The sequence below is a fragment of the Triticum aestivum genome, chromosome 7B (genome assembly GCF_018294505.1).
Source record: "Triticum aestivum cultivar Chinese Spring chromosome 7B, IWGSC CS RefSeq v2.1, whole genome shotgun sequence".
Taxonomy (NCBI): domain Eukaryota; kingdom Viridiplantae; phylum Streptophyta; class Magnoliopsida; order Poales; family Poaceae; genus Triticum; species Triticum aestivum.
Window position 1 is genome coordinate 107,818,207 of NC_057813.1, and position 20,012 is coordinate 107,838,218.

Genomic DNA, 20,012 nt, shown 5'->3' on the forward strand with positions numbered 1-20,012 from the left:
CGCTGTTGGTGAAGCACTTGGCTTACGAGCAGGCTTCTTTGGCATGGATTTCCTCGGTTTGACCGAGGCCTCAGTAGCAGTAGCAGTGGCAGAATCCTCATTGAATTTCTTCACTGCCTCCTTGGCTTGTCTTGCCAATTTAGCTTGGCGCTTAGCCCATTCTTCAGGAAAGTCCTCACCACGTTTGATGCTTGTGGGGTCAGCTACTTGGCCAGGTGCCAATGGAGCTCTTGGGCATGGAGGATTGAGGGCGAATTTCTTCATGTACTTTGGAGTTACATATCTGTATTCCCTCCATTCCCTTTCCCATCTCTGTTCAATCTTCTGAATGCGCACCTTGCGCTGATTTTTGTTTTCTTTGCTAAATTTTGCTTCATCAGGTGTGCAATAGTCAGCATAAATTTCCTCAGGGATTTCAAACGCAGTCATAACCTCAGGTTTCTTTCCTCCTTTTGCGGCTTCTTACCGTCTGCCATATTCTTCAGTTGAGGAATTTGAACAATTGAGTTCTCTGAAGAAGTATGCAGTTTTTCTTCGAGGAACGCTGCAAATGAGTTAAGTTGATGAGAACCTAGTGATTAAGTAGTAGACATGAGTACCTATGAACAGAGTACAGGTGCGAGGAATTCGTAGAGGTCATATGCGTTCTGAGAAGGTTTTTCGAAAAGAACAAGTTTTGAGGAATTTGTCCAGATGAACCTTGAGGAATTTCACTAAGCGTTCTTGTCTTAGGTTCCAGAGTTGTACAGATCAAAGATCCACACAATTAGGGAATCTTGAAGAAAATGATTGCTTAGAGAAACAGTTCAAGATCATATGATGTGAGTGATGTTCATATGTGTGAAGATTTGAAGAATAAACACCTTTGAAGATTTTCAGGAAAGCTTGGGAATCAAGGCGAGTAATAAAAGTAACTTTTAATTACCCGAAGTGAAGAACACGACGAACTGAGAAGAACAGATGGGAAGTTCGTCAGGTTAGATCTTCCTTGCCCTAACTCGGCGGAGGAAGACAGCTACGGCGGCGGCGGAGTGAAGATTTCCGCGGTCGGCGTGAGTACGACGGCGACGAGGTCGAGGCAGCGAAGCTCTTCCTCACCGGCGACGATGGAGTAGCGGCGGCGCTAGGGTTTGAGGAGCCCAAGTGAGAGAGTAGCCATCGAGCGGAGTAAATGAAGTGAGGAAGGGGAGAGGGGTATTTATAGACACGGTGAAAAACTGTTCGCCCGAAGATTTTGGGACGAACGTGCCCCTGCCCTTTCTCCTTCACGCGACATGTGTCACCCACGTACTGTGTAGTTGAGATCGTGTACGATCTTGGGTGAATAGAATACTGCATCGTGGGATGCGGAATAGTTTGAGCGGCAAAACCGAAAATTTGGATAAGATTTGTTTTAAAGTTTCGTTCGCAATTTCTTCAGCTGACCAGGACACAGTGAAGATTTTGAACGAGTTTCAAATAGAACGCATATGAAGAATTTGTGAATGGATTGGGTTGAGTATAGCATAGAGGGCGAAGGGTCCGATCACATTCACTTAGCAGAAAAAGCAACTTGAAGAAATAGCGATAAGTGAATGCTGTAGAGGACATAAACTCATATATATATATATATATATATATATATATATATATATATATATATATATATATATATATATATATATAGCCAATGAAGCAAAACGAAGGAAACAGTGAAGATTTTGCAAAGTTGAAGAATTTTAAAAACTGAAGAATTTCAAAACTGAGGAAAAACTCAAATTGAAGATTTTCAACTTTTTGTGGTGGCGTGACCCACCGTATAAGAATGATGATTTCAGACACCGCGTACAATTGTCGTAGGGCTCTGAGAATCAAATTCTTCATTAGTTTCTTCACACTTAGAGTGTTATTCTTCATTGATTGAAGAAAAACGTTTCTTCATGTGTTGCACATCTAAGTCATCAATTTTGCATAAGTGTTAGGATGTGTGTTCTTTTCAAAGAACGTTCGAAGATTCTAAGATATTTAGCTCACACCGCAACTTGCTAAATCTCTTCTCATCCAAGGGCTTAGTGAAGATATCAGCTAGCTGTTCTTCAGTCTTCACGTGCTCGATGGAGATGTCGCCCTTCAACACATGATCACGAAGAAAATGATGACGAATCTGAATGTGCTTTGTCTTCGAGTGTTGAACTGGGTTGTGAGCAATCTTGATGGCACTCTCATTGTCGTAGAGGAGAGGCACATTCTTCACGTTGACGCCATAGTCCTTGAGTGTTTGCTTCATCCAAAGCAGTTGAGCACAGCAAGAGCCAGCACCAATGTATTCAGCTTCCGCAGTAGACAGTGATACGCAGTTCTGTTTCTTCGAGGACCAACAGACCAAAGATCGTCCGAGGAAATGACAAGTGCCAGAAGTTGACTTGCGGTCCACACGATCACCAGCATAGTCAGAGTCAGAATATCCAATGAGATCAAAAACAGAGCCCTTGGGGTACCATAATCCTAGTGTTAGTGTGTGAGCTAGATATCGAAGAATATGCTTCACAGCCTTATGGTGTGATTCCTTCGGTGCAGCTTGAAATCGGGCACACATGCAAACACTAAGCATTATATCTGGCCTAGATGCACATAAGTACAATAAAGAACCAATCATGGAGCAGTATACCTTGTGATCGAAGTCAATACCATTTTCATCAGTGCATAGAAGGCCTTTTGTGGGCATATGATTTTTGACGCCTTTGCAATCTTGCATGCCGAATTTCCTTAGTACATCTTTGAGGTATTTCTCCTGAGATATGAATACGCCATTGCGCTGTTGACGAATTTGAAGACCTAAGAAGAATTTCAACTCCCCCATCATAGACATTTGATATTCTTCACTCATCATATAGGCAAATTCATCACTATAACGTTGGTCTGTACAGCCAAAGATAATATCATCAACATATATTTGGCACACAAACAGTTCACCATCATAAGAGTTAGTAAAGAGAGTAGGGTCGAGTGAACCGGGTGTGAAGCCATTCTTCATGAAAAATTCCTTCAATGTATCATACCACGCCCGAGGGGCCTGCTTGAGGCCATAGAGGGCCTTATTAAGTCTGAAGACTTTGTCAGGATTCTTTGGATCTTCAAAACCTGGGGGTTGAGCAACATATACTTCTTCCTCAAGCTTACCATTGAGGAATGCACTTTTCACATCCATTTGATATAAGATGATATCATGATGATTAGCATAAGCAAGTAATATGCGAATAGCCTCAAGTCTAGCAACAGGTGCAAAAGTTTCATCGAAATCAATTCCTTCAACCTGTGTGTAACCTTGAGCTACAAGTCGTGCCTTATTCCTTACCACAAGGCCATTTTCATCTTGCTTGTTGCGGTAGATCCACTTTGTGCCAATGATATTATGCTTGCGAGGATCTGGACGTTTGACCAGTTCCCAGACATTGTTGAGCTCGAACTGATGTAATTCTTCTTGCATTGCCTGAATCCACTCCGGCTCCAAAAATGCTTCATCTACCTTAGTGGGCTCTGTGATAGAGACAAAATCATAGTGCCCACAAAAGTTAGATAAATGTGAAGCTTTTGAGCGTGTGAGAGGACCTGACGCTTCAATGTCATCGATGATCTTGTCAACTTGTACTTCTTTTGAACCGCGAGGATGAGCTGGTTGTCGTCGAGGTATTTGATCATTTTCCTCAGCACCATTGTCTTCAGCATTATCTTCAGGTGCATCAGCTCGACGTTCTTCGCGTACTGGAATGAATTCTTCAGCAAATTCTTCAGTAGGAATGACATCCTCAGTTGCCTTGAACTTGATAGAATCCTCAGGTTCTGGTTCATCTAACACAGAAGGTAGGTGCTCTCTTTGCGAGCCATTAGTTTCATCGAACCGCACATCTACAGTTTCAACAATCTTGTGAAGAGCGAAGTTGGAGACTCTATAGGTGTGCGAGTCCTTTCCGTAACCAGGCATAAAACCTTCATGTGCTTTCGGTGCAAATTTAGAATTGTGGTGAGGATCTCTAATCCAACATTTAGCACCGAAGACTTTGAAATAACTCACATTGGGTTTCTTGTCAGTGAGGAGTTCATAGGCCGTCTTTTTGAAGAATTTGTGAAGATATACTCTGTTGATGATGTGGCACGCAGTATCAATTGCATCAATCCAAAAACGATGAGGCGTTTTGTATTCATCAAGCATAGTGCGAGCCATCTCAACAAGAGTTATGTTCTTGCGCTCCACGACACCATTTTGCTGAGGAGTATAAGGAGCAGATAACTCATGAGTAATACCAAGTTCATCAAGATAGTCATCAAGGCCGGAATTCTTGAACTCAGTTCCATTGTCACTTATGATGTGCTTGATCTTCACACCAAAGTTGGTTGAAGCCCTCGAGGAAAATCGTTTGAGGACTTCCTGCACTTCAAGTTTGTAAGTGACAATGTGTACCCATGTATATCGAGAGTAATCATCAACAATGACAAAACCATATAGAGATGCAGCATTAGAGACTGCTGAGTAATGATTAGGTCCGAAGAGGTCCATGTGAAGCAATTCGAATGGACGAGTAGTGGTCATGATAGTCTTTGCTGGATGCTTGGCCTTGGTCATTTTTCCAGCTTCACAGGCTCCGCATAAGTGATCCTTGAGGAATTTGACATTCTCAATGCCAATGACATGCTTCTTCTTTGCAAGCGTGTGCAAATTCCTCATGCCTGCGTGACCAAGTCGTCGATGCCATAGCCAGCCTTCTGAAGCTTTTGCAAGTAGACACACGGCTGGTTGTGGTCCTGTAGAGAAATCAACAATAGACAAATCTCCTCTCCTAAAGCCTTCGAAGACTTTGGAATTGTCAGCTTCCATAATCACAACACAGCGATACTTGCCAAAGACAACAACCATATCAAGATCACAAAGCATTGAGACTGACATGAGGTTGTATCCTAAGGACTCAACAAGCATGACTTTTTCCATGTGTTTATACTTAGAGATCGCAACCTTAACAAGACCCAATACCTGACTTTTGCCTTTGTCAGCAAAGATGATGTGCTTTAGATGTGACAGTGATAAGGGAGCATCCATCAAAAGATTCTTGTCACCCGTCATGTGATTTGTACATCCACTATCGAGGACCCATTCAGTGGTTTTGGGTTGATCATCTTGCAGATGAATTAGTGTAATTTACAATCTCATATGCTTCATCAATGAAGAATATGATATCAAGTTCATCAGATGAATTTCATCAAGCAGTAAACAGATATAGCAGGAGGAGGACGTGTGAAAGTTTATTTCATCATGATTCGCCTGCGTCCTTTCAGGCAATTTTGTCAGGTCCCCAGCAAATTCTTCAGACGTTAAGGCACGTTTGGAGACCTGACCCTGCATAAGAGATTAGTTCTTTTTCTTCACCACCCACATCTGAAGGGGTGGCAAAGAGTTCATCACTCTGCGAGCATCATACGAGAATGGTGACATAGAAGCCAAACCATTCCGTTTCACATAAGAGGGGTTAGGGTAAGCATATGAATAAGCAGAGAAATTCTTCGAGGACTTATGAACATAATGATTTGAAGAATAATGTGCATATTCGTAGCCCTTAGCTCTACCCTGCGAAACAGAGTTGTTAGCACGATGATAGTCATATGAGGACTTTGATCCATTTGAGGAATTTGATCCACGTGAGGAATTTGGTCCATATGAGGACTTGGATCTATATGAAGAATTAGGTCCATATGAAGAGTTTGTTCTGGGGTTCCTATTCTTCACAGGTGGTGTCATGAGGACATTCACCTGAAGACTTTCAACATAACTTTTGGGAACCCAGATTTTCTTCATAGGGGAACCGTTCCTGCAGTTAGTTCCAACATATCTAGCAAATACTTCACCATTCTGATTTTTGAACAGTTTATAGTTGGCGTCAAATGACTCATCATAAGAATGAAGAGATTCACATGTAAAGCCAGATAACTTGGATGGATCAACTAGAGGTCTGAAAGTGCGTTATGTCGACTAGAGGGGGGGTGAATAGGCGATTTTTATGAATTCTTCACTGAGGAATTTGCGGTGAGGAAATTACTTAGCGAAGAACTATTAGCAGCGGAATAAGTACTCAGAAGTAAGCATAACAGAATACAAGCATGGTCATCATGATGAAATGAAGACTAGCACAGAGTACAGAAAGCGTAATCACAGGATAACACAAGATGAAGACAAACAGACTGAAGAAATTGAGCGGAGGAAATTAAGAAAGTCTTCAGTCAAAGTCTTCAAACACAGATATGAACAAACACTCAACACAGTAATGAGGAAATGAAAGGGTTGAGGAAATAGAACCAGTAGGTTGGTGAAGACAATGATTTGGTAGACTAGTTCCAACTGCTGTCTCAGTTGTACGTCTTGTTGGAGCGGCTGAGTATTTAAACTCGAGGACACACAGTCCCGGACACCCAGTCGCTGAGCACGCAGCTCAGGACACCCAGTCCTCACCATATTCTCCTTGAACTAAGATCACACAGATCTTGTCCAATCACTCGTGGTAAGTCTTCAGGCGACTTCCAAACCTTCACAGACTTGGTCACTCGGCGATCCACAATTCCTCTTGGATGCTCTAGACCTTGACGCCTAACCGTCTGGAAGAAGCACAGTCTTCAAAGGTAACAAGCGTCGGATCCACGCAGGATCAATTTCTTCAGTGATGCTCAGTCACTTTGGGTTTGTAGGGGTTTGGTTTTGGGTTTTCCTCACTCGATAATTTTCGCTCAAAGTCCTCGGAGGATGGGTTGCTCTCAAATGACAAGTGTCAAGTTCTCTCGGAGCAGCCAACCAGCTAGTGGTTGTAGGGGGCGGCTATTTATAGCCTAGGGAGCAGCCCGACATGATAAGACATAAATGCCCCTCAATGATATGACCGTTAGGTGGATAAGATATTTTGGGACAGCTGGCGCGCAGCACAGCAACGGTCGGAAATTTGACTCTCAAATTCCTCAAGGCTATCATGTACCTCACTGTGTAGGTAATTCGCACTGACGAATTCCTAACTCCTCAGTCAGAACAAATTCATCAGTGACCAGAAGAACTTTGTCTCTGTCACTGAAGAAAGTGACTGAACTGTATGAGATTTCCAAAGGCTTCACTCGAAGGGATTGGTAGGTGTAGGATTTTGAGTTGAGCATCACATGGAAATTTTTCCTTAGTATTTCGTCGACCCCCTTTAACAGTACGGTGTTTCCTATGACTCAAGAAAGAGAAAATGAAACTACGAAAACAAAATTCTTCACGCTTCATGTTCCACAAATGAAGACCAAGTCTTCAAGGTCACACCAATTTCTTCACTTTCAAAGTCTTCAGAAAGTCTTCAGAATATCAAAGTCTTCAGTTGAAGAACTTCATTTTTAGGGGTCGACTTTCTCTGTAAATATCAAACTCCTCATAGAATTATAGACCTGTGTACACTCACAAACGCATTAGTCCCTTAACCTATAAGTCTTCAATACACCAAAATCACTAAGCGGCACTAGATGCACTTACAATCTCCCCCTTTTTGGTGATTGATGACAACATAGGTTAAGTTTTCAACGGGGATAAACATATGAAGTGTATACACTGATATTGAGGAATTTGATTACAAGATATAGTAGAACTCCCCCTGGAGATTTGCATAGTGAGGAATTTGCTTTTGAGGCAATGCACATTTGAAGAGTTGAATCATGGAGATCTCCCCCCATATCTTGTAATTCATACACGCATTTGATATATAATATGAAGAATTTGAAATGCATGATGAAATATGGTGCCTGATGTGACTCAGCATGCGTGCAATGTCATTAACGAGGAATAAGCATGCAAAGCATAATGCAACAAAAGTATCAGCGCACCATCGGGTTTAAGATTACAACTCGATTCAAATAGAAGTTTCAGAAGAACGAGAGTTGTAACTTAAAAAATTGCCCTTAATATAAACCCACTTGAAGACTAAATCAGATTTCTCCCCCTTTGTCATCAAATGACCAAAAGGATTGAAATTGAGGACTAACGCCCCTGAAGAATATCAAGTTGATGGAGGAGCGCCAGCATTGTTGGGGTCGGTTGTTGTAGTAGGGCCTGCCGCAGTGTCATCCAAGTCTTCATACTCATCAGTGTCACGCGATGAAGAATAAGAGCTGGCCACCAAGGAAGGAACTTTGACCTTCTTGAATTTCTTTAGTGGAGGTGCAGACCAGTCAAATTCTTCCTTGAGACCCATATTCTTCAGATCTGCAGCGGTGTAGACATGAGAGAGAACAGCCCAGGTACGGTTGAAGGTTTCATGGAGGTAGTATTGGTTTTTCTTCACTGCATTGTGTGTTGAGGTCATGTTGTGAAGAATTGAACCAAACTGACGCTTGACCCATTTATGATTGCGATCAACCTTCTGATGAAGACTGAGGAGTAACTCATGGTCAGTCATCACCCTGGGTGCTGTGGCTTGAGGATTTTGCTTGGCTGAGGTATTTGCGGCAGAGTCATGTGTGGCAGAATCGTCATTGGTAGAGTAAGATGCAACCTTGCGAAATTGACCATCCAATGGACGGATGCCTTCATCGATCACAGCAGCGGCCTTGCCTTTATCATCAGCTGATGAAACTGTCCGTTTGAGGACTTCAATGGGAGGCAAGTAGCTACCGTGGTTCAGAGTGTTAGCTTTGTAATGCAGTGAAGATCTTGCCCTGATGAATCTCATAATCCAAGGAGCATAGGGCTTCAGCTCGAATGGTGACATAGCAATATTGGCCAGAGTCCTCATGAAGAAATCATGGAAGTTGATGGGAACGCCATGAACGATGTTGAAAAGCATATTCTTCATGATGCCAACGACTTCTTCATCATTTGAGTCGTGGCCTTTGATAGGACTCATTGTCTTCGTCAGAATTTGATAGACAGTCCGAGGCACATACAATAATTCCTTGACGAGGAATTTGGTTCTTGGGGCCTGCCTTGGCTTCAAAGGCTTCATCAGCACTTGCACATAGTGATATGAAAGTTCTGGTTCATTGTAGATACAACGAGCACCATCAAGTGGAGGACTGAGTGGTAGAGCACGAAGCAATTCAGTTGCTGGTGCCTTGTAGTGAGTATTTTCAGACATCCAGTCTAATACCCATGAGTTCACGTCTTCAGCGTATCCGGTGATGTGCAGAGTTGCATAGAATTGAAGAATGAGTTCTTCATTCTAGTCACAGATATCAATGCAGAAATTCAGAAGTCCGGCGTCATGAAGAACACTGAGGACTGGCCCAAAGCCGGGCAGAGACTCCATGTCCACATGAGGAATATGTGCATGATTGAAGACTTTGTCTTTGTTGAAGAGCACTGAGGAATAGAAATTGGCTTGGCTAGCAGTCCAGAAACGTCTCTTCCTTATGCGAGCAGAATCATATGGATTATAATCAGTGAAGAATACGTGCTCGGCAAAGAAATCTTCAGCCTTGAACTTCTGTTTGCTTGAGAACGGATCCTTTTGCTTTGGCAGAGGGGTGTCAGTGAGTTGCATCACGACCTCAGGAATCGCGAGCTCAGGCTCTTCAGGCTGAGGAATTTCTTGTTCCTCAACAGGTGCAGTCTGAGGATCAGCAGCAGCAGGTTCATCAGCACTAGTGGCTGGAATTTCTTCATGGACAGATGAAGTGGGATGAGTTTCTTCAGAGCCCATTTGAACAGTTGGTGCAGGGGACTGAGGTATCTGTTGGAGTGGGGTGAAGAGTGGAGAATTTGGATGTTGACTTTCCCAAAAGTCATCGTTCATCACTGGCGTTGTGCTTCCAATATCCACATCTTCTTCAAGTTCCTCAACACGGGCCTCTTCAGCTGTGAACTGAGGCATAGGCAAGGAAATGATTGGGGTTGAAGGGATTGCTTCCACTTCAATTTCTTCATCAATCTGCTCTGACGAAGCAGCAGAATGATTTTCTTCATCAGATCCGCTTGGGATCTCATAGTCTTCTCCAAAAGGAACAAGGTCCTTTGATGGCATGGAGGAAATCGGAACAACATCAATTGGAATTTCGATTGAGCTGGTCGTTGGCTTCATTTTGTTCACAGCCGAAGAGTTTGACGCAGCTGATGCCTTCCTTTTCTTCACTGCAGCTCGCTCTGCAGCCTTGGTCTTCTTCACATCGAATGCACATGGAAGAATTGGAGTTGGTGTAGGTGCAGATGGAGCTTAGGAATCTGGTTGATTTTCTTCAGGCGCAACTGATGCAGTTGCCCTGACTTCTTCAGTTTCTTCAGGCGCACCACTAGTGGATGCCCTGGCAATTTCTTCAGCGGCTGGAATGGGATCATCAGCCCTGGAACTGGCATTTTCATCAGCAGCCTGAACTTCATCAGCGGTGCTGGCATGTTCTTCAGTCGGCTGAGCTGAGACTCCAGCCTGAGGAATTTCATGTTGCGTTGGGGCAGCAACATTGGTGAATTTCTTCGTCAGGTTGACGAATCTGACTTTGGCTCCTTGCCAATCAGCATAGTAGGCATCAAAGTCATTGCTGAGGGCTTGAATTTCAGACTGAGCCTGGAGAAGTTCCTCAGGTGTCATTCTGACAACTTTTTCTTCAGGAGCTTCTCCTTTATGTATTGGGCTTTCTTAATCTCTCTTGCCTTTTCAAACTTCCATTTCTCTTCAGTGATGAAATGGGTCAACATATGACTTTGTCCAGGGGTCAGATGAAAATCAGGCATTGGGGTGTTTGGATCCTTGTGCCAGAGATCAATATAATCGAGGATTTTCCTCGGATCCAACAACAGTGGCATAGATGTCCCTTTGGCTCTAGCGGCCTTCACCTGTCTGTCTCTGATGATTTCTGCAAGTTCATCATCAGAAGCTTCATCATCAGAAGGCACATGGATTGCGACCTGTTTCTTCTTTGGACTTGGCCGAGGACCTTGTCCAGCTGTTGCTTTGGTCTTCAGCAGAGTCGGGCCAGATGATGACTTTGGTGCAGCTGAGGAACTTGCTGAAACACCAGAGGCAATCGAGAAGCCAGCAGTCCTTTGACATGTAGCCAGATGCACAAGAGCTGAGGACTTTGATGGAGCAGTAGCAGTGTGAGGAATTGGCCGTGAGGGCGCTGCTGAGGAACTTAGCCGTGAGGGCGCTGCTGAGGAACTTGGCCGTGAGGGCGCTGTCGGTGAAGCACTTGGCATACGAGCAGGCTTCTTTGGCATGGATTTCCTCGGTTTGACTGAGGCCTCAGTAGCAGTAGCAGTGGTAGAATCCTCATTGAATTTCTTCACTGCCTCCTTGGCTTGTCTTGCCAATTTAGCTTGGCACTTAGCCCATTCTTCAGGAAAGTCCTCACCACGTTTGATGCTTGTGGGGTCAGCTACTTGGCCAGGTGCCAATGGAGCTCTTGGGCATGGAGGATTGAGGGCGAATTTCTTCATGTACTTTGGAGTCACATATCTGTATTCCCTCCATCCCCTTGCCCATCTCTGTTCAATCTTCTGAATGCGCACCTTGCGCTGATTTTTGTTTTCTTTGCCAAATTTTGCTTCATCAGGTGTGCAATAGTCAGCATAAATTCCCTCAGGGATTTCAAATGCAGTCATAACCTCAGGTTTCTTTCCTCCTTTCTGCGGCTTCTTACCGTCTGCCATATTCTTCAGTTGAGGAATTTGAACAATTGAGTTCTCTGAAGAAGTATGCAGTTTTTCTTCGAGGAACGCTGCAAATGAGTTAAGTTGATGAGAACCTAGTGATTAAGTAGCAGACATGAGTACCTGTGAACAGAGTACAGGTGCGAGGAATTCGTAGAGGTCATATGCGTTCTGAGAAGGTTTTTCGAAAAGAACAAGTTTTGAGGAATTTGTCCAGATGAACCTTGAGGAATTTCACTAAGCGTTCTTGTCTTAGGTTCCAGAGTTGTACAGATCGAAGATCCACACAATTAGGGAATCTTGAAGAAAATGATTGCTTAGAGAAACAGTTCAAGATCATATGATGTGAGTGATGTTCATATGTGTGAAGATTTGAAGAATAAACACCTTTGAAGATTTTCAGGAAAGCTTGAGAATCAAGGCGAGTAATAAAAGTAACTTTTAATTACCCGAAGTGAAGAACACGACGAACTGAGAAGAACAGATGGGAAGTTCGTCAGGTTAGATCTTCCTTGCCCTAACTCGGCGGAGGAAGACAGCTACGGCGGCGGCGGAGTGAAGATTTCCGCGGTCGGCGTGAGTACGACGGCGACGAGGTCGAGGCAGCGAAGCTCTTCCTCACCGGCGACGATGGAGTAGCGGCGGCGCTAGGGTTTGAGGAGCCCAAGTGAGAGAGTAGCCATCGAGCGGAGTAAATGAAGTGAGGAAGGGGAGAGGGGTATTTATAGACACGGTGAAAAACTGTTCGCCCGAAGATTTTGGGACGAACGTGCCCCTGCCCTTTCTCCTTCACGCGACATGTGTCACCCACGTACTGTGTAGTTGAGATCGTGTACGATCTTGGGTGAATAGAATACTGCATCGTGGGATGCGGAATAGTTTGAGCGGCAAAACCGAAAATTTGGATAAGATTTGTTTTAAAGTTTCGTTCGCAATTTCTTCAGCTGACCAGGACACAGTGAAGATTTTGAACGAGTTTCAAATAGAACGCATATGAAGAATTTGTGAATGGATTGGGTTGAGTATAGCATAGAGGGTGAAGGGTCCGATCACATTCACTTAGCAGAAAAAGCAACTTGAAGAAATAGCGATAAGTGAATGCTGTAGAGGACATAAACTCATATATATATATATAGCCAATGAAGAAAAATGAAGGAAACCGTGAAGATTTTGCAAAGTTGAAGAATTTGAAAAACTGAAGAATTTCAAAACTGAGGAAAAACTCAAATTGAAGATTTTCAACTTCTTGTGGTGGCGTGACCCACCGTATAAGAATGATGATTTCAGACACCGCGTACAATTGTCGTAGGGCTCTGAGAATCAAATTCTTCATTAATTTCTTCACACTTAGAGTGTTATTCTTCATTGATTGAAGAAAAACGTTTCTTCATGTGTTGCACATCTAAGTCATCAATTTTGCATAAGTGTTAGGATGTGTGTTCTTTTCAAAGAACGTTCGAAGATTCTAAGATATTTATCTCACACCGCAACTTGCTAAATCTCTTCTCATGCAAGGGCTTAGTGAAGATATCAGCTAGCTGTTCTTCAGTCTTCACGTGCTCGATGGAGATGTCACCCTTCAACACATGATCATGAAGAAAATGATGACGAATCTAAATGTGCTTTGTCTTCGAGTGCTAAACTGGGTTGTGAGCAATCTTGATGGCACTCTCATTGTCGTAGAGGAGAGGCACATTCTTCACGTTGACGCCATAGTCCTTGAGTGTTTGCTTCATCCAAAGCAGTTGAGCACAGCAAGAGCCAGCAGCAATGTATTCAGCTTCCGTAGTAGACAGTGATACGCAGTTCTGTTTCTTCGAGGACCAACAGACCAAAGATCGTCCGAGGAAATGACAAGTGCCAGAAGTTGACTTGCGGTCCACACGATCACCAACATAATCAGAGTCAGAATATCCAATGAGATCAAAAACAGAGCCTTTGGGGTACCATAATCCTAGTGTTGGTGTGTGAGCTAGATATCGAAGAATATGCTTCACAGCCTTATGGTGTGATTCCTTCGGTGCAGCTTGAAATCGGGCACACATGCAAACACTAAGCATTATATCTGGCCTAGATGCACATAAGTACAATAAAGAACCAATCATGGAGCGGTATACCTTGTGATCGAAGTCAATACCATTTTCATCAGTGCATAGAAGGCCTTTTGTGGGCATAGGAATTTTGACGCCTTTGCAATCTTGCATGCCGAATTTCCTCAGTACATCTTTGAGGTATTTCTCCTGAGATATGAATATGCCATTGCGCTGTTGACGAATTTGAAGACCTAAGAAGAATTTCAACTCTCCCATCATAGACATTTGATATTATTCACTCATCATATAGGCAAATTCATCACTATAACGTTGGTCAGTACAGCCAAAGATAATATCATCAACATATATTTGGGACACAAACAGTTCACCATCATAAGATTTAGTAAAGAGAGTAGGGTCGAGTGAACCGGGTGTGAAGCCATTCTTCACGAAGAATTCCTTCAATGTATCATACCACGCCCGAGGGGCTTGCTTGAGGCCATAGAGGGCCTTATTAAGTCTGAAGACTTTGTCAGGATTCTTTGGATCTTCAAAACCTGGGGGTTGAGCAACATATACTTCTTCCTCAAGCTTACCATTGAGGAATGCACTTTTCACATCCATTTGATATAAGATGATATCATGATGATTAGCATAAGCAAGTAATATGCAAATAGCCTCAAGTCTAGCAACAGGTGCAAAAGTTTCATCGAAATCAATTCCTTCAACCTGTGTGTAACCTTGAGCTACCAGTCGTGCCTTATTCCTTACCACAAGGCCATTTTCATCTTGCTTGTTGCGGTAGATCCACTTTGTGCCAATGATATTATGCTTGCGAGGATCTGGACGTTTGACCAGTTCCCAGACATTGTTGAGCTCGAACTAATGTAATTCTTCTTTCATAGCCTGAATCCACTCCGGCTCCAAAATGCTTCATCTACCTTAGTGGGCTGTGTGATAGAGACAAAAGCATAGTGCCCACAAAAGTTAGATAAATGTGAAGCTTTTGAGCGTGTGAGCGGACCTGACGCTTCAATGTCATCGATGATCTTGTCAACTTGTACTTCTTTTGCAACGCGAGGATGAGCTGGTTGTCGTCGAGGTATTTGATCATTTTCCTCAGCACCATTGTCTTCAGCATTATCTTCAAGTGCATCAGCTCGACGTTCTTCGCGTACTGGAATGAATTCTTCAGCAAATTCTTCAGTAGGAATGACATCCTCAGTTGCCTTGAACTTGATAGAATCCTCAGGTGCTGGTTCATCTAACACAGAAGGTAGGTGCTCTCTTTGCGAGCCATTAGTTTCATCGAACCGCACATCTACAGTTTCAACAATCTTGTGAAGAGCGATGTTGAAGACTCTGTAGGTGTGCGAGTCCTTTCCGTAACCAAGCATAAAACCTTCATGTGCTTTTGGTGCAAATTTAGAATTGTGGTGAGGATCTCTAATCCAACATTTAGCACCGAAGACTTTAAAATAACTCACATTGGGTTTCTTGTCAGTGAGGAGTTCATAGGCCGTCTTTTTGAAGAATTTGTGAAGATATACTCTGTTGATGATGTGGCACGCAGTATCAATTGCATCAATCCAAAAATGATGAGGCGTTTTGTATTCATCAAGCATAGTGCGAGCCATCTCAACAAGAGTTCTGTTCTTGCGCTCCACGACACCATTTTGCTGAGGAGTATAAGGAGCAGATAACTCATGAGTAATACCAAGTTCATCAAGATAGTCATCAAGGCTGGAATTCTTGAACTCAGTTCCATTGTCACTTCTGATGTGCTTGATCTTCACACTAAAGTTGGTTGAAGCCCTCGAGGAAAATCATTTGAAGACTTCCTGCACTTCATGTTTGTAAGTAACAATGTGTACCCATGTATATCGAGAGTAATCATCAACAATGACAAAACCATATAGAGATGCAGCATTAGAGACTGCTGAGTAATGATTAGGTCCGAAGAGGTCCATGTGAAGCAATTCGAATGGACGAGTAGTGGTCATGATAGTCTTCGCTGGATGCTTGGCCTTGGTCATTTTTCCAGCTTCACAGGCTCCACATAAGTGATCCTTGAGGAATTTGACATTCTCAATGCCAATGACATGCTTCTTCTTCGCAAGCGTGTGCAAATTCCTCATGCCTGCGTGACCAAGTCGTCGATGCCATAGCCAGCCTTTTGAAGCTTTTGCAAGTAGACACATGGCTGGTTGTGGTCCTGTAGAGAAATCAACAATATACAAATCTCCTCTCCTAAAGCCTTCGAAGACTTTGGAATTGTCAGCTTCCATAATCACAACACAGCGATACTTGCCAAAGAAAACAACCATATCAAGATCACAAAGCATTGAGATTGACATGAGGTTGTATCCTAAGGACTCAACAAGCATGACTTTTTCCATGTGTTTATCCTTAGAGATCGCAACCTTACCAAGACCCAATACCTGACTTTTGCCTTTGTCAGCAAAGATGATGTGCTTCAGATGTGACGGTGATAAGGGAGCATCCATCAAAAGATTCTTGTCACCAGTCATGTGATTTGTACATCCACTATCGAGGACCCATTCAGTGGTTTTGGGTTGATCATCCTGCAGATGAATTAGTGTAACTTACAATCTCATAAGCTTCATCAATGAAGAATATGATATCAAGTTCATTATATGAATTTCATCAAGAAGTAAACAGATATAGCAGGAGGAGGACATGTGAAAGTTTATTTCATCATGATTTGCCCGCGTCCTTTCAGGCAATTTTGTCAGGTCCCCAGCAAATTCTTCAGACGTTAAGGCACGTCTGGAGACCTGACCCTGCATAAGAGATTAGTTCTTTTTCTTCACCACCCACATCTGAAGGGGTGGCAAAGAGTTCATCACTCTGCGAGCATCATACGAGAATGGTGGCATAGAAGCCAAACCATTTCGTTTCACATAAGAGGGGTTAGGGTAAGCATATGAATAAGCAGAGAAATTCTTCGAGGACTTATGAACATAATGATTTGAAGAATAATGTGCATATTCGTAGCCCTTAGCTCTACCCTGCGAAACAGAGTTGTTAGCACGATGATAGTCATATGAGGACTTTGATCCATTTGAGGAATTTGATCCACGTGAGGAATTTGGTCCATATGAGGACTTGGATCCATATGAAGAATTAGGTCCATATGAAGAGTTCGTTCTGGGGTTCCTATTCTTCACAAGTGGTGTCATGAGGACATTCACCTGAAGACTTTCAACATAACTTTTGGGAACCCAGATTTTCTTCATAGGGGAACCATTCCTGCAGTTAGTCCCAACATATCTAGCAAATACTTCACCATTCTGATTTTTGAACAATTTATAGTTGGAGTCAAATGACTCATCAGAAGAATGAGGAGATTCACATGTAAAGCCAGATAACTTGGATGGATCAACTGGAGGTCCCTTTGCAGCAACCCATGAGGTTTTGGGGTACTGCTCAGGCTTCCAATATGTTCCATCAGCATTAAGTTTCCTCTCAAAGGCAATACCCTCTTTCCTAGGGTTTCTGTTGAGGATCTGCTTTTTGAGCACATCACAAAGAATCTGATGCCCTTTGAGGCTTTTGTACATGCCTGTCATGTACAACTCCTTCAGCCCTGCATCGTCAGTGATACTAGCAATGTCCTCAGATGAGGAATTAGTGATAGCAGAGGCAGGTGAAGAATTTGTAACAGTTGAAGCATTTGAACATTCATGTGAAGAATTAGTAGATTCACGTTCAATGCACTTTAAGCATGGAGGAACAAATTCTTCCTGAGAAGTGCTGATTTGTTGAGCAAGTAATGAATCACGCTCCTTCTGAAGATCTTCATAACTCACTCTTAGCTTCTCAAGATCTTGCTTTCTTTGATGAAATTCATAAGAAAGTTTCTCATGATCAGATAAGAGAGTGTTATGATGACTTTGAAGGTTATCAAACCTAGACTGAAGTCTCTGAAGATTTTCAGTCAGGGCTTTAGTGCGATCCATTTCTTCACCCAACATATCATCACTTCTGTCTAGCATGTTTTGAACCTTTTCAAAAGCCCTTTGTTGTTTTACAGCAATCTTTGCAAGTTTAGAGTAGCTAGGCTTGAGATTCTCATCAGATTCATTTTCACTAGATTCAGAGGAGGTGTATTTGAGTACCTTTGCACCTTTTGCCATGAAGCAATAGATAGGAGCGTAGTCATCATTATCTTCATCAGGCTTGTCGATGGGGTCAGTTTCTTCAGTGTTGAAGATGGACTTGCTAACGAGAGCAGTAGCGAAGGCCAGACTCGCCACACCAGATTCGGATTCTTCGGACGCCTCCTCTTCCTCATTTTCCTCAGATTTAGCTTCAGAGTCCATTTCCTTGCCAATGAATGCCCGAGCCTTCTTGGAGCTGCTCTTCTTGTGAGATGAAGACTTCGAGGATTTTGATGACGAAGATTTTGACGATTTCTTCTTCTTCTTCGCATCATCAGAACTGTAATCCTTGTATTTCTTCTTCGTCAATTCCTTTTCCCACTGAGGACAATCTTGAATATAATGACTAGGTTTCTTGCATTTGTGGCACAACCTTCTCTTATAGTCACTTGATGAGGAATCACTGCTTCTTGAGGATTTTCCAAAGAGACCACGTCTTGAGAACTTCTGGAATTTCTTCACGAGCAGTGCTAGCTCCTGGCTCAATTCTTTAGGATCACCAAGGCTACTACCAGAGTCCTCACATTCAGACTCAGACACAACCTTGGCCTTCAGGGCACGTGGTTTGCCATAGCTCGAACCATAGAGATCTCTCTTTTCAGCAAGCTGGAACTCGTGAGTATTTAGCCTTTCGAGGATATCGGCAGGATCAAGAGACTTGTAGTCAGCCCGTTCTTGTATCATCATACCAAGAGTATCAAATGAGGAATCAAGTGATCTCAACAGTTTCTTCACCACCTCATGGTCAGTGATGTCAGTGGAACCGAGGGCTTGAAGCTCATTTGAGATGTCAGTGAGGCGATCAAAGGTTTGTTGGATATTTTCATTGTCGAGTCTTTTGAAGCGGTTGAAGAGATTCCGAAGAACATCAACTCGAGAGTCACGCTGAGTTGAGACTCCTTCATTCACTTTGGACAGCCTATCCCAGATAAGCTTAGAAGTTTCCAAAGCACTCACTCTTCCATACTGTCCTTTACTCAGATGGTCACATATGATATTCTTCGCTTGAGAATCGAGTTGCTTGAATCTCTTCACATCGGTAGCGTTCAGTGAGGGTGAGACAGAGGGAACACCACTTTCCACAACATACCAGAGATCGTTGTCAATAGCCTCGAGATGCATTCGCATCTTGTTTTTCCAGTAGGGGTAGTCCGTCCCATCAAAGGTAGGACACCCAGCCGAGACCTTGATCATACCTGCGGTCGACATAACTAAAACTCCAGGCGGTTAAACCAAAATCACACAGAACAAGGGAGTACCTTGCTCTGATACCAATTGAAAGTGCGTTATGTCGACTAGAGGGGGGGTGAATAGGCGATTTTTATGAATTCTTCACTGAGGAATTTGTCGGTGATGAAATTCCTTAGCGAAGAACTATTAGCAGCGGAATAAGTACTCAGAAGTAAGCATAACAGAATACAAGCATGGTCATCATGATGAAATGAAGACTAGCACAGAGTACAGAAAGCGTAATCACAGGATAACACAAGATGAAGACAAACAGACTGAAGAAATTGAGCTGAGGAAATTAAGAAAGTCTTCAGTCAAAGTCTTCAAACACAGATATGAACAAACACTCAACACAGTAATGAGGAAATGAAAGGGTTGAGGAAATAGAACCAGTAGGTTGGCGAAGACAATGATTTGGTAGAACAGTTCCAACTGCTGTCTCAGTTGTACGTCTGGTTGGAGCGGCTGAGTATTTAAACTCGAGGACACACAGTCCCGGACACCCAGTCGCTGAGCACGCAGCTCAGGACACCCAGTCCTCACCGTATTCTCCTTGAACTAAGATCACACAGATCTTGTCCAATCACTTGTGGTAAGTCTTCAGGCGACTTCCAAACCTTCATAGACTTGGTCACTCGGCGATCCACAATTCCTCTTGGATGCTCTAGACCTTGACGCCTAACCGTCTGGAAGAAGCACAGTCTTCAAGGGTAACAAGTGTCGGATCCATGCAGGATCAATTTCTTCAGTGATGCTCAATCACTTTGGGTTTGTAGTGGTTTGGTTTTGGGTTTTCCTCACTCGATGATTTTCGCTCAAAGTCCTCGGAGGATGGGTTGCTCTCAAATGACAAGTGTCAAGTTCTCTCGGAGCAGCCAACCAGCTAGTGGTTGTAGGGGGCGGCTATTTATAGCCTAGGGAGCAGCCCGACATGATAAGAGATAA